This window comes from Cryptomeria japonica, chromosome 9, assembly GCF_030272615.1.
Source record: "Cryptomeria japonica chromosome 9, Sugi_1.0, whole genome shotgun sequence".
In the NCBI taxonomy this organism is placed as follows: Eukaryota; Viridiplantae; Streptophyta; class Pinopsida; order Cupressales; family Cupressaceae; genus Cryptomeria; species Cryptomeria japonica.
Window position 1 is genome coordinate 664,807,495 of NC_081413.1, and position 14,420 is coordinate 664,821,914.

The window sequence follows — 14,420 nt, forward strand, 5'->3', positions numbered from 1 at the left end:
TCCATACCCACTTCACATCTGAAAGACTCAAAAGTTTGAAAAAGAACCAAACAACTTAACCCAGAACAATGGACTATCATAGATGAGTATCACCATAATTTTTTAAGGAAAATCTATAAACCCCTCAGATCCAAGGAACATGAATCCGAGCCATGCAAGTACAATCATCCATAAGGAAAAAATAGATCAGGAACTCCAGACCCATTTGTAGGCCAACTCCTTAACCACCATCAGTACATGTATCTTAGGGAGACATGCTATCCAAAAGCTTGTAGACCATCCAATGATCAACTCCATAGCCTCCATGCATTACAAGAGAAACATTTCAAAGGTAACTTTCCATCATAATTACTAGCTCCCTTAGGTAATCTCCAAGCAATAAGTGCTTCAAGCTCATCCAATTCTTTTTCCTGTTCTTCCTATTGGTATTTTGGTATGGTTTTGTCATTGATGTCAACACCTACTAAAACACTAGCACTTTGGAGATCCAGCAACATTCACCGGCAAGCAAGTAACTATTGCATAGTTACTGGTATATGGTACACCGATAGGATATATTGATCACTGACACTTGGAATGGCATGGAAGACACTTGGTAATATCGAAGACATCGTGTGGACATCTTGTCTTAATGAATTGATCATTGGTATATTCATATTTGCATATTTTCCTTTACCGGCAAATAGGTCTAGGGTTATCCAGGGTTACACCAATAGGTTTATCTTTTCCAGATTAGCATAGCATGCTATGGAGATGATTAATTATTGTTGTAAATGCATTAAGCCGACATGTTCAATTGGTTATTGCATCAGATATAGTATTATTTGTAAAAAAAATTTATTGTAATATCTTGTAGAGCCAACCTACTAAAATTGGTCTTAGGTTATGGTATAAATGTAAGATCTTAGATGTAAGATCAACTGTGGAATGCGAAGAAGGTTTTTGTGAAGGTATATGCGAGATTAAGCAGAGCTATACATGCAGACATCATTTGAAGGTGAAGCTAGGTTTTTGTGAAAGCATATCAGCATTACACCAATACTGAATCAAGCATATAAAGATGTTATTTTGAGTAGTACATTCTTATTGGATTTAACCATCCAATTGTAGTCAGTGTGACTCCCATTTGTGTTTGAGCAGTGAGCTCTAGGCGCTTGGCCTTTCTGCATGTGCAGACCCCATTTATGTACACTTACTATCTGCAGTAGTATCATCTGATTGTGGGTAAGGTTTCCCACCATGGTTTTTCCCCTTACAGGGTTTCCACGTACAAACATTGGTGTTATGTGTTGTGGATGACTTTGTCTTTTATTTTCATGCATTAATCTTTACCGGTATTGCATTTATCTGTTAATTTGTCCATCGGTATAACAGATTGTCTCAATAGTACTAAGCAGTAATTTGTTTAAGTTGTTTTTGGTTTGTAATTATCAGACAACTGATTCACCCCCCCTCTCAGTTGTCCCCGGGACCTAAAAATTGGTATCAGAGCTAAGTCCTCTTTTTGCAGAAGTTTAACAACTTGAGGAGATCCAATATCTACTAACTATTTTAGGAAGGACAATACTAAACTTTATGGAACTAACTATGGGATATGGAAGATCAGAATGGAGACACATCTGAATTGCATTGGAAAAGACATCTAGGATGTTACAAATAATGGCTATACTGTTGCCACTACCACTCAGCCTAATCCACCTAACTTGACTAAAGATGAAGAGAATGATTGCAAAGCAAGAGAAGCACTTTTGAGCGCATTGACAGATCAACAAATCATGGGATTATTAGATACATCAACTGCTAAAGCTATTTGGGATCATTTGGAAACACTGAATGAAGGAGATTCCACAGTCAAAATTGCAAACTCGAAAGCTTCCAAGTCAGGTATGAAAATCTGAAAATGGAAGAAGATGAAAGAATTTATGCTTTTATGGAAAGAGTAAATGAAATTGTTTTGGGTATTAAATGTTGTGGAGGAACCTTAAGTGAAGATGAAATTGTTTCAAAAGTTTTAAGAGGATTGCCACCGGCATATAAAATGAAGGTTACTGCTATAAATGAGTTAAGAACAATGCCTAATACATCAGTAACTAGGGATACATTGATTGGAAAACTTTCAGCTTTTGAAATTGAAGAATTTGGTCCTGTTGCTACTATTAAGACAAATTTGGCCTTTAAAGCATCAACATCATCTGCTCCATCATTTGACAAATTTGATTGGAAATCCTTTTATGCAAGAGAACTTGAAGAAAGTAGGAAAGAACTTGAAGAACTTGAAGCACTATTTGCAAGGAAAATGCCTAAAGGTCCAATTGGAAGTAAGTATGAAGGTAAAGCACCTTTTAAATGTTTTAACTACAATAAAATTGGTCATATGGCTTTAAGATGCCCTGATAGACATGCTAGACTAAGAGAAGAAGCTAGAAGGACATACAAGCCTAATCCTGAATATCAGAGATACAGATTTAAGAAGAATAAGGACAAATCTTGTTATGTTGCTGATGAAGGAGTGACTGATGATTCTGATGAAGATCCGACAGACAATGGATGGGTTTTTGTTGCTATAACTAAAGATCAACCAACACCTGTAGTGCAACTGGTAGAACAAGCCCTAGCAACTAAAATTAAAGTAAAGGATGAATGGATCATTGATTCTGGATGCTCACATCATATGACATGAGATAAAGGTAAATTCTTGAACTTTCAAGAATATAATGGCAGTTTAGTAAGATTTGGAGATGACAAAGCTTGTCAGATCAAAGGTAAGGGTTCAATATCTCTTGATGGTAAGCATAACACTGACAATGTCTACCATGTTGAAGGTTTAAAGCATAATCTTTTGAGTGTTGGTCAACTAGTTGAGAAAGGATTTCAGTTACAATTTAAGAATGGAAAATGCAATATCATGAACAGAACTGGTTTAGAAATTGCAACCGGTAATCAGACTAGAGGTAAAAATCAGTACTACTAAGGCAGTTAGAGATCTACCTAAAATTGTCAAACCTCACAATACAGTATGTAAGGAATGTCAATTTGGAAAATAGGTTAGAGATAGTTTCAAAAGTATTCCAGAGAAATCTAATAATGCTCTTGATTTAATTCATACTGATTTATGTGGTCTAGCTAGAACTAAAAGCTTACAAGGTGATAGATATTTCATGCTAATCATTGATGTCTATTCCAGAATGTGTTGGGTTACTTTTCTTAGAGAAAAATCAGAAGCACTTGGAAAGTTTAAACTGTTCAAAGCAATGGTTGAAAATGAAACTGGTAAGAAAATCAAATGTTTAAGATCAGATCAAGGAGGAGAATTCACATATAAGGAATATAATACATTCTATGAAGTGAATGGAATCAAAAGACAACTATCAGCACCTCAGACACCACAACAGAATGGAGTTGTTGAAAGAAAAAATAGAAGTATCTTGGATGTAGCTTGAAGTATGTTATCAGAAGCAAATTTACCACGTGTATTGGAGAGAAGCAGTAAGTACAACGGTCTATACATTCAACAAAGTTCACATCAAAGGTGAAACTAGTAAGACCCCTCATGAACTATGGTTTGGTAATACTCCTACTCTTAAGTATTTCAAAGTATTTGGAAGCAAATGTTACATTAGAAGAGATGAGTATATAGGAAAATTTGATCCTAGAAGTGATGAAGGAATATTTCTTGGTTATTCATTTAAGAGCAAAGCATATAGATGTTTTAATAAGAGATTGCAGAAAATTGTTGAGAGTACAAACGTAAAGATTGATGAACAATTCAGGGGAACTTCAAGGTATATAGACTCAGAACCGATAAAAAAAATTCTAAAAAATGAACCTACACTGAATACACTGGTACAGAGTGAAGATCCAGTTACATCGATATCATCTGACAATTCCACTGTGACTGAAAAAACAACAACAAACAAAGACACCCCAATATGTAGGATTGAATCATTCTGAAGATCAGATAATTGGAAACAAGTACAAAGGAGTTATGACAAGAGAAAGATTGGCAAATGAAGAGGTATGTCTTATTTCTCAAATTGAACCATCATCAATTAATGAGGCATGTGAAGATAACTATTCGACTAAAGCTATGGAAGAAGAATTAGAGAAAATTGAGAAAAATAACACTTGGACATTAGTTCCCCGGCCTAAAGATAAAAATGTAATTGGAACAAAATGGGTATTCAGAAGCAAACTTAATGAAGATGGTAAAGTTATAAGAAACAAAACAAGACTAGTGTGTAAGGGATATTCTCAAAAAGGAGTTGATTATAATGAAACCTTTGCACCGGTAGGTAGAATTGAGGCAGTTAGATTGTTTTTGGCCTTTTCAGCACATAAGAACTACAAAGTATATCAAATGGATATTAAATGTGCATTTTTGAATGGAGATCTTGAGGAGGAAGTTTGCATTGAACAACCTGATGGATTTTTTTTAACAGATGACAAAGATATGGTTTGCAAGTTAAAGAAAGCTTTGTATGGATTGAAGCAAGCTCCAAGAGCTTGGTATGACAGATTGGATAAGTATCTTTTGAAAATTGGTTTTTCTAAAGGTAATGCTGACAGTAACTTATACTATAAAGTGACTAATGATGACATCTTGGCTATAGAAGTTTTTGTTGATGATATAATATTTGGAGGAGAAGATGGATTGTGTAAAGACTTTTCTATCAAAATGAAACAAGAATTTGAAATGTCTATGATTGGTGAAATAAGATTCTTTTTAGGATTGCAGATTTCAAAGACTGACAAAGGTATATTCTTGAGTCAATCAAAATACTTAAAAGAGTTACTTAATAAATTTGGGATGGAGAACTCTAAACCGGTAAGCACACCTATGACTACAAATGACAAACTATCTTTAAGAGATGAATCTAATCCTGTTAATCCAACAAGGTACAAATCTATGATAGGAGGTTTACTGTATTTAACACAAACAAGACCTGATATTATGAATGCAATATGTATTGTTTCAAGATTTCAGAGTAATCCTAGAGAAAATCATGAATCAGCAGTAAAAAGGATTTTTCGGTACTTACAAGGCACTACAAATCTTGGATTATGGTATCCTAGAGATGAAAATTTTGATCTATGTGCATACACAGATGCAAATAGGGCAAGAGATGTGGATGACAGAAAAAGCACCACTGACAGAGCATTATTTTCTTGGAAACAGAGTAGTTTCTTGGTTGAGCAAGAAACAGAGTTGTACATCTTTATCAACAGTAGAATCAAAATATGTTGCAACAACAACTAACTGTACATAGGTACTTTGGCTTAAACAAATGTTGAAAGACTTAAAGGTAAAATGCAAGGAACCTATAACTATCTATTGTGATAACACAACAACAATAAATCTGGTTTATGTGAATACTAAAGAACAACTTGCAAATATTTTTACAAAACCTTTGCCTAAGGAGACTTTTGAATATCTTAGAGAGCAGATTGGGGTCATACCCCCACCGGTAGATACTTAGAGAGTTGATGTCTATCATCAACCAACAGAATTAACAGAGATATATTCTTACTCCAGCTTTGATGAGGAAGCTACTTCTCAGGGGGAGTAGTTGGTATACTGAATTGATTCGTATTTTGTATATGAACTTGGTTTTGTTGTAACTTTGACATTTGATGTCAAAGGGGGAGAGATTGGTATGGAAAAACTTTGAAAAAAACATATGTTGCTCCCAGGGGGAGAGATTGTTGTTTGGGAGATATTATTACTCTTTGTATCTGTATTTTGATTTCTGGTTATGATCTTTTTGGAAATTTTTGGTTTTTGGTACTTGGCATTTTCGTTTTGGCACTTTGATGGTTTTTCCATCTTGTGTTGCCATCAATGCCAAAGGGGGAGATTGTTGGTATTTTGGTATGGTTTTGTCATTGATGTCAACACCTACTAAAACACTAGCACTTTGAAGATCCAGCAACATTCACTGGCAAGCAACTATTGCATAGTTAGTGGTATATGGTACACTGACAGAATATAATGATCACTGACACTTGGAATGGCATGGAAGACACTTGGTAATATTGAAGACATCATGTGGACATCTTGTCTTAATGAATTGATCATTGGTATATTCATATTTGCATATTTGCCTTTACCGACAAATAGGTCCAGGGTTATCCAGGTTTACACCGACAAGTTTATCTTTTCCAGATTAGCATGGCACGCTATGGAGATGATTAATTATTGTTGTAAATGCATTAAACCAACATGTTCAATTAGTTATTGCATCATATATTGTATTATTTGTAAAAAAATTTTATTGTAATATCTTGTAGAGTCGACCTACTAAAATTGGTCTTAGGTTATGGTATAAATGTAAGATCTTAGATGTAAGATCAAGTGTGGAATGCGAAGAAGGTTTTTGTGAAGGTATATGCGAGATTAAGTAGAGCTATACACGCAGACATCATTTGAAGTTGAAGCTAGGTTTTTATGAAAGTATATCAGCATTACACTGGTACTGAATCCAACATATAAAGATGCTATTTTGAGCAGTACATTCTTATTGGATTTAACCATCCAATTGTAGTCAGTGGGACTCCCATTTGTGTTTGAGCAGTGATCTCTAGGCACTTGGCCTTTCTGCATGTGTAGACCCCATTTATGTACACTTACTATCTGTAGTAGTATCATCTTATTGTGGGTAAGGTTTCCCACCATGGTTTTTCCCCTTACAGGGTTTCCACGTACAAAAATTGGTGTTATGTTTACTGGATGACTTTGTCTTTTATTTTCATGCACTAATCTTTATCGGTATTGCATTTATAGGTTAATCTGTCCACTGGTATAACAAAATGTCTCATCGGTACTAAGCAGTAATTTATTTAAGTTGTTTTTGGTTTGTAATTATCAGACAACTATATCACCCCCCCTCTCAGTTGTCCCCGGGACCTAACACTTCCATCTCTTTCATTTCTCTCTCATACCTTGAAACCCTAGATGAACTCTCAAACCCGTTGAACCTCAAGAGATCAAACATAACATATGCATCATAAATCTACATGGATGTAAGCGTCTTAAAGAAGATCAAACTACTCCATTTCCCATTTTAGGAAATCAACCCACTACCATCCCCTATGATCATTATAAAAGAAAGCACATTCTAAGGAGATAACCATGCTAACAATCTCTCATAATGAATCCTCGAGAACTATCCAACTTTAGCTCAAGATCCATGTATATGAAAGAAAAGCATAAACCACTTGAGAGAAACAATGGGCAATACCTCTCAAGTTATAAATTGCCAAGTAGACCGAGAGTGGGGAATGAGAAGTCTACTCCAAAATATCCAAGTCATCATGACTCATCCAAGAGCAATCTCCTCATAGGTCTTTATTGAACTCACATCCAATCCAGGTGTAGGCTTCTCAGACTTCCAATTGAAATCTCATCAAGAGTAACCATCTCAACACATTTCTCTCATCTCAAGATAACTATAGCCTCACTAAGTCTCCATGTATCCATGAGTACCAATAAATGATCAATCCATGCCAAACTCCTAATGCTTATTTGCACTTCCATGAAGTTCTTAGGCATATGACCAATGCACCCAATACAAAGAGTACTCACCAGACCACTGTCAAAGCTCCAATCAGCTAAATCAAGAACCCATCATGACATCGTGATCTTACCATCCCCTCCTAGGAGATCACATGCTCTAAGTGAACATACCATGGTCCCAAGAGCAATGCATCATGCCAAACTCTAAATGCACAATCAAGAGTATACCATGACATAACACCAACATTACTCTAAACCAACATCACCTATCAATAACCATATTAGGATAACTGGTGAACAATTGAGAGGGGGGGGGTGAATCAGTTCTTAATAGATTATGTGGATTAAACTACTTAAAACTTTATACCAAAATAACTGATTAAGCATTAAAGAATAATTGAAAACCAAAGAATTAATACCATGTAATCATAACACATAACACCATGATTTGTATGTGGAAAACTCGGAAAGGGAAAAACCACGATGGGAAACCCTAGTCACAGTCAGATGATACTTCTGCAGCAAGTATATGATTCCAATAGGGGCCTGCACATGCAGGAAGACACAATGTCTACAGTGCACTGCTCATCACAATGGAGTCTCATTGACTACATAGATGTCAATGATTTCAAAATATTTGGACAACAATCTAGAGAGAAGAACTATCGGTGATAGCATCAAACATATCAGATTTTAGTTCCGGATAAGCTCAATATAGGAGGTCTAAAACCTCTTACATAAATGCAACTCGATCTCCTATGATCGACAAAATCCTCTACACAAATGATTATTACATTGTTCGCTCCTTGCCATGATCTACAATGAGATCTTACATATATTTATACCAACTTGGGACCTAACCAATTAGGTCAACCACCCAAATGATAATTCAATAGATCCATTACATAATCCTAAAATAAAATAATAAAGCATGTCGGCCTAAGGCCAAAAAAACATCCCAGAAATGCATCCGAGGATCCACCAACATGTTACATGAAAACCAGTCCATAACCTAGATAGCATCGGGCCTAAATTAGATCTACAAATGACAAAGCAATGACATCAATCAGTCAAGGCACGAACACAATCACCATCAACATCTTGAATCTCTTCTAGAAGCTGTACCAACACCACTTATGCATTACATCAAAGATCTTCAATAAAGCTCTATCGGTGAAACCCTTACCGGACTTGCAAAGCAGGCTTACTAGAACATGAGATAGCATTGGATCATCAAGTCAATACCAACTGACTAAAACATACTTTAAAAGAATATGAACCATCCATACAAACTTATTCCATCATCTAGATCATACCAGTGACAATCAACTAATAATCTTCCCAATCAAAAAAAACATCCCAAAAATGCATCCGAGGATCCACCAACATGTTACATGAAAACCGGTCCATAACCTAGATAGCATCGGGCCTAAATTAGATCCACACATGACAAAGCAATGACATCAATCAGTCAAGGCACGAACACAATCACCATCAACATCTTGAATCTCTTCTAGAAGCTGTACCAACACCACTTATGCATTACATCAAAGATCTTCAATAAAGCTCTACCGGTGAAACCCTTACCGGACTTGCAAAGCAGGCTTACTAGAACATGAGATAGCATTGGATCATCAAGTCAATACCAACTGACTAAAACATACTTTAAAAGAATATGAACCATCCATACAAACTTATTCCATCATCTAGATCATACCAGTGACAATCAACTAATAATCTTCCCAATCCAATCCTTCTACCGGAAGTCGGTAAACAACCATAACAGCTAGTGTTGACATCAATGACAAAACATCAATGAAACACATAATCAATTGCATCATATGGTCAACACCACCAAAACCTCACGCCAAAGACTAAAAGAGCCCTCCATGGATGCAAGATGTTACACATCCTCAAATAGTGTACATGCAAAAGATGAAAGAACCCTTCTGCAACAACATGATCTAAGAGCCCCTCCAAACCATCTTCATCACTAAATAAGATCATCCATCACCAAGTGATGAATACACAGTCACTCCTAAAGCTCCCATTGAAACATGGTATCGATCTCTCCAACCACATGATGCACTATCTCCCAAATTTTAAAATCATCCAGGTCTACACACATACAAGTGTACTAATAATCACACAAAGTGAAACCAAGATCTCCAAACCAAGGAAATACACCATGCTACATGACCCCATAGCCAACTATCCAGGTGCTCACTTATCTTTCATCCTCTCATCTCAAAGCAACCACACCAATGCACAAGTGACCACAAACAAGGCTAGCTAACAAGTCTACATTAACACTGAATCAAACCTCATGGATATAGACAGTCCACATTCGAGTTCTCCCACTGCAAACATGTAGGTAAAGACAACCCACAATATTGCACAACTCATAGATCCAACCATTGAAACATGCAAACTCACTATCACATCAGCAACATGCAAATTGAGATCTTAAAGAGAACAATCATGTAGACAGCATGACTCAAGCACCAAATCAAACACAAATCTGATTTGCCAATCATGTCCACATTGAGCACCATAATGTAGGAATCCACCAAGTACCACCACATAAATGTTGAGTGAATAATCACATACCAACATCCCCATGTAGAGAAAGCATCTCACCTCCTCTCACCATGCACAAAGAATGCATGGAGAACTGCAACTATCTCATCCAGTAACACCCGAAAGGAAATAAGGTCTAGAAAATAGCTCCTCTATAGCTCCACAAAACCACAAGTTTTTTTTCTTGAGCATGTAAAACTTGCAAAACCACTATGTTTGAGAACACCTATGCACATCCATGCCCACTTCACATCTGAAAGACTCAAAAGTTTGAAAAAGTACCAAACAACTTAACCTAGAACAATGGACTATCATAGATGAGTATCACCATAATTTTTTAAGGAAAATCTATAAACCCCTCAGATCCAAGGAACATGAATCTGAGCCATGCAAGTACAATCATCCATAAGGAAAAAGTAGATTAGGAATTCCAGACCCATTTGTAGGCCAACTCTTTAACCACCATCAGTACATGTATTTGAGGGAGACAGGTTATCTAGAAGCTTCTAGATCATCGAATGATCAACTCCATAGCCTCCATGCATTCGGGGTAACAAAAGCAACACCTTCCAATACTAGGAAAATCAAGCACGCTACATAAGAAACTCACTACATAGTTGAAACAACCCAATCTTCTCCTTATTACCAGGGAGCCACTCATAGACACCCAATATGATAACTTTGTTGCATGCAACCACAAAGTGTAAAAAGAACACCCCATGCTTTAGGAATTATTCTGCTATCAAACAAGATCTTCAGATCAATATCATTTCAACGTGACCAACTCTATTTTATCCATCTTAACCATCCTTCAAAATGTGTGATGTCACCTGAGATTGAAACAAGTACAAAACTTCCACTCACCAAAGGATCAATATTTAGTCAATTCTTTCAGATTCCCTCAAGCTTGGCAGGCCAAGAAATCTTCATAGAAGGAATAGATAGAACCCAAAACACCAATAATCTACACATGCATTGACATGCAAGCAACTTGTAAGTCCATGCAAGTACATGCATCTCACAAAATGCACATGCAAGCAACTTGCAAATCTTGGAACATTGCTTTGATACCAAATGAAAGGAAATTGGGCATCCTAGAACATCCATCTGAGATCAATATGTGCATCCAACATCAAATACAAACGCACACTAATATTCCATAAAGAAAAACCAGACACATTTTATTTCCCACATTAACCCTTAGAGGAAAGCGATTGCAATTTTAGATCTTGTGAGATTGAAGAGCAGTTTCAACAACATGCATACATTTAGATTCAACAACACAGAATCATAAAACAGAAGAAAAAGATAGAATCTAATAGAACATAGATTTATTGTCAGGAAAATAATTTCAGGTCAAAATCCCCCCACTCCAAAATCAAAGAGCCATTGTATTATTCAACAAGAAATATACAGTTACAATAAAAAATTTCAGGCTTTAGGTCTCTACATGGAGATTTACATCCTTCTCCATCCTGGAGAAAATCTAGCAGCATAACCCCTGTAAAATAAACTCCTCTATCTTCTCAACTCATCTAGCATTTCTTACATTTATAGAGTTTACAATGCAAAAAACAATAGCTTCCCACAAGTGTCCACATTCAATGTATCCACGAATGTTATTAGAAACTTCCTTTTGCATAACTCTTGCATAAATAATATTTAATACAAATATTATTTATTCCATAAACATAAATCATCTAAGATGAGATAAACAAGCCTTTTTCTAATTTGGAATGTTCCATTTTACTCCAAGCCTATCCAAGTAGAAGATTTAGTCCCACTGAAAATCTTTCCAAAAATGTGCTAAAGAATGCAATTGCCACATGTGACTTGGAAGGGGGTTTGACAATATCCTAAGAATTGTACTTCTCCAAAGTTCCCTCCTTGTGCCAAGTGTCACAATTTCCTTTCACCTCAAAGCTTGTTGCGTCCAACTTGCCATCCGATCCCACAATTAAGCTTTGTGTTGGTCTAAAATTCTGATTTCCCTATCTCCTTTGTAAGAAAATTAGAGCCTCTATTGCATATGGAGAGAACGATAAGAAAATCAAAATCCAGAATAACATATAACAAGGTTTATACAAAACCTTCTACACTTTAAGCTTATCCTAAGCTTAGGTGGGTATACCTCTTGTGAATACTTTTGCAATTATAATATAAGTTCCACAGTAAACCAGTGTTAGAAATCTGTAAACCTTATCACCTCAACAATACTGAAACATAAAAGAAAACTTGTGTTCATTTTCACTCTTGACCCCAAGGAAGATAAAAAAACTCCACAAATGATATCAGTGCCTTTTTCGGGCTACAGAGTCACCCAAACTAAACAAGAATTCCAAATTTGGACATTCACATACATCTCATCACTTCGGTTTTATCAACCTAACATATGCCTGACATATATATAAGTCTTTTCTTTATGCTAGACCCAGTCATCAAATTCAAGCATAAAACTATTGATTTAGTAACAGAAATATTTCATGTATATTTAATTCCCCTCCTCGAGAGAAAAACCTAAAACATGTCTGTAAGATTGCCTTGCAAACCCTATTCAATCAAATAACCCTAGATTATTTAAAAGAAACCAATAAATCAATGAATGCACACAAAAAGATAGCAGAGATCTAGGCTCAAAATGCTTTGATCTGTATATTAATATTCATTTTCAAAATTGTACATAACTCAAGGTAATTTCTGAAAGGACCAAAAAAGCTTAGATATATTTTGGCAGTGCTTCTTTACAAATTCTTGTGATGATTCTTTCTAAAGTCCTAGTATCCATTTATAATGATATGGATGTGAACAAGCTTCAGACTTTCCTATGAATATTTTTATTACAACCGTAATTTCCTCTTTAAAAGAGGTTACAACCATTTTCATTCCTAACTTCTTGAGGGTTGTTGCAAAGTGGCCACATCAATTAGCTATTCTTGAGCCTCTGCTTCTTACATCATATATTTGTCTTTCCATTCTTGAAACTCATCATCACTAGGCCAAGAATAACTAACAATTTTCTTCTTTAGCTTATTTAATCTTTTCCAATTGCTTCTTAACTACTTGACTTCTACCTCCAAAAAACCATAATGTGACTTCATCTTTTCAATTTCTTCAATTTTTTGAATAAATAAAGATGTGTCATCTGAATTGATAACATTATTTATCCGTTGTGACAATTTATGGCCTATTTCACCAAGCCATACTAGTTCATCCTTTATCTTGCTAGTACTAACAAAACCTCCAGGAAATAATTCAAATTTTTGATCAGTGTACTCTTTCCTATATAGGTTTGCTTTTCTTTCTAGACCACCTCTTCCTCCTTCTAACCTAGACATACCTTTTACTAACTCATGGGTGGACTTAATGGTGGCATTAGCATCCGCCCCTTCATTGAATGAGCACATAAGTTCCAAATCCGCTTCCCTATCCATCCATTTATTTAGAATTGGCTCTAAAACAACTTTATCCTCATCTAAAGAGGTCAACAGATTCAAAATTCTCTTCATGTATATATATACAATAGGAGCCCCTACTGTGTCAACAAACTTCAAAATTGTGTCTCTAACCTTCTCTTCATGCTTGCTTGCAAAAACAGTCTGAGCTTGTTTCAACTTTTCTATTTCATCCTGAAGAGTCTTAAATGATTGAAAACCAGATGTCCCAGGGGAAGGGGGAAACTCAACAAATTGGAAAGTGGGTGAAGATGTTGCTGGAGTGGAAGCAATCATCAAAGTGGATTACTCACCTTTCTGCTGCGGCCTTTCAATCTGACCTTTTAACTTTGCAATTATTTTATCCTTGTGGGCTAATTCCACCTTAGCCTCATTGTATTCTTTTAAAATTACTTCCATCTTCACATGGATGTCAGCCTTCTCTTCTTCTTCTCTCTCAACTACTATGATGTTGAACTTTGCAGACTCCAAAGTTGTACTAGGAGCCTCCACCAACCCTCGGTCTTTCACTCTTTTTACAATCATTCCCCCTGAGTAGTTGGACTCTGAGGGGCCTTTTCTTTTCTTGATTTCTTCCCTTCTTAGTGGCCACATGACCAATGCAGCATGATCCTTGCTAAAGGTCACCCCTTCTAAGGGCTTTGTCTCCTTTCTGACAGTATCAAGGATTAATGTGTCAGCTATATCCCACTTAGGTAGAATTAACACTCCAACCTTTTCTATCATTTCTCTCCCTTGCTTAGGGGTAATGGCTTCAAATTCAGTCATCATTTATTTCTTAACCTCTTCTTCAACTACAGATGTGTCCTTATCTAGATACTCCATTTTCCTTTCCTCACATCTTTTCTTGAAGTTTTGCATGTTTGTTTTCCAAA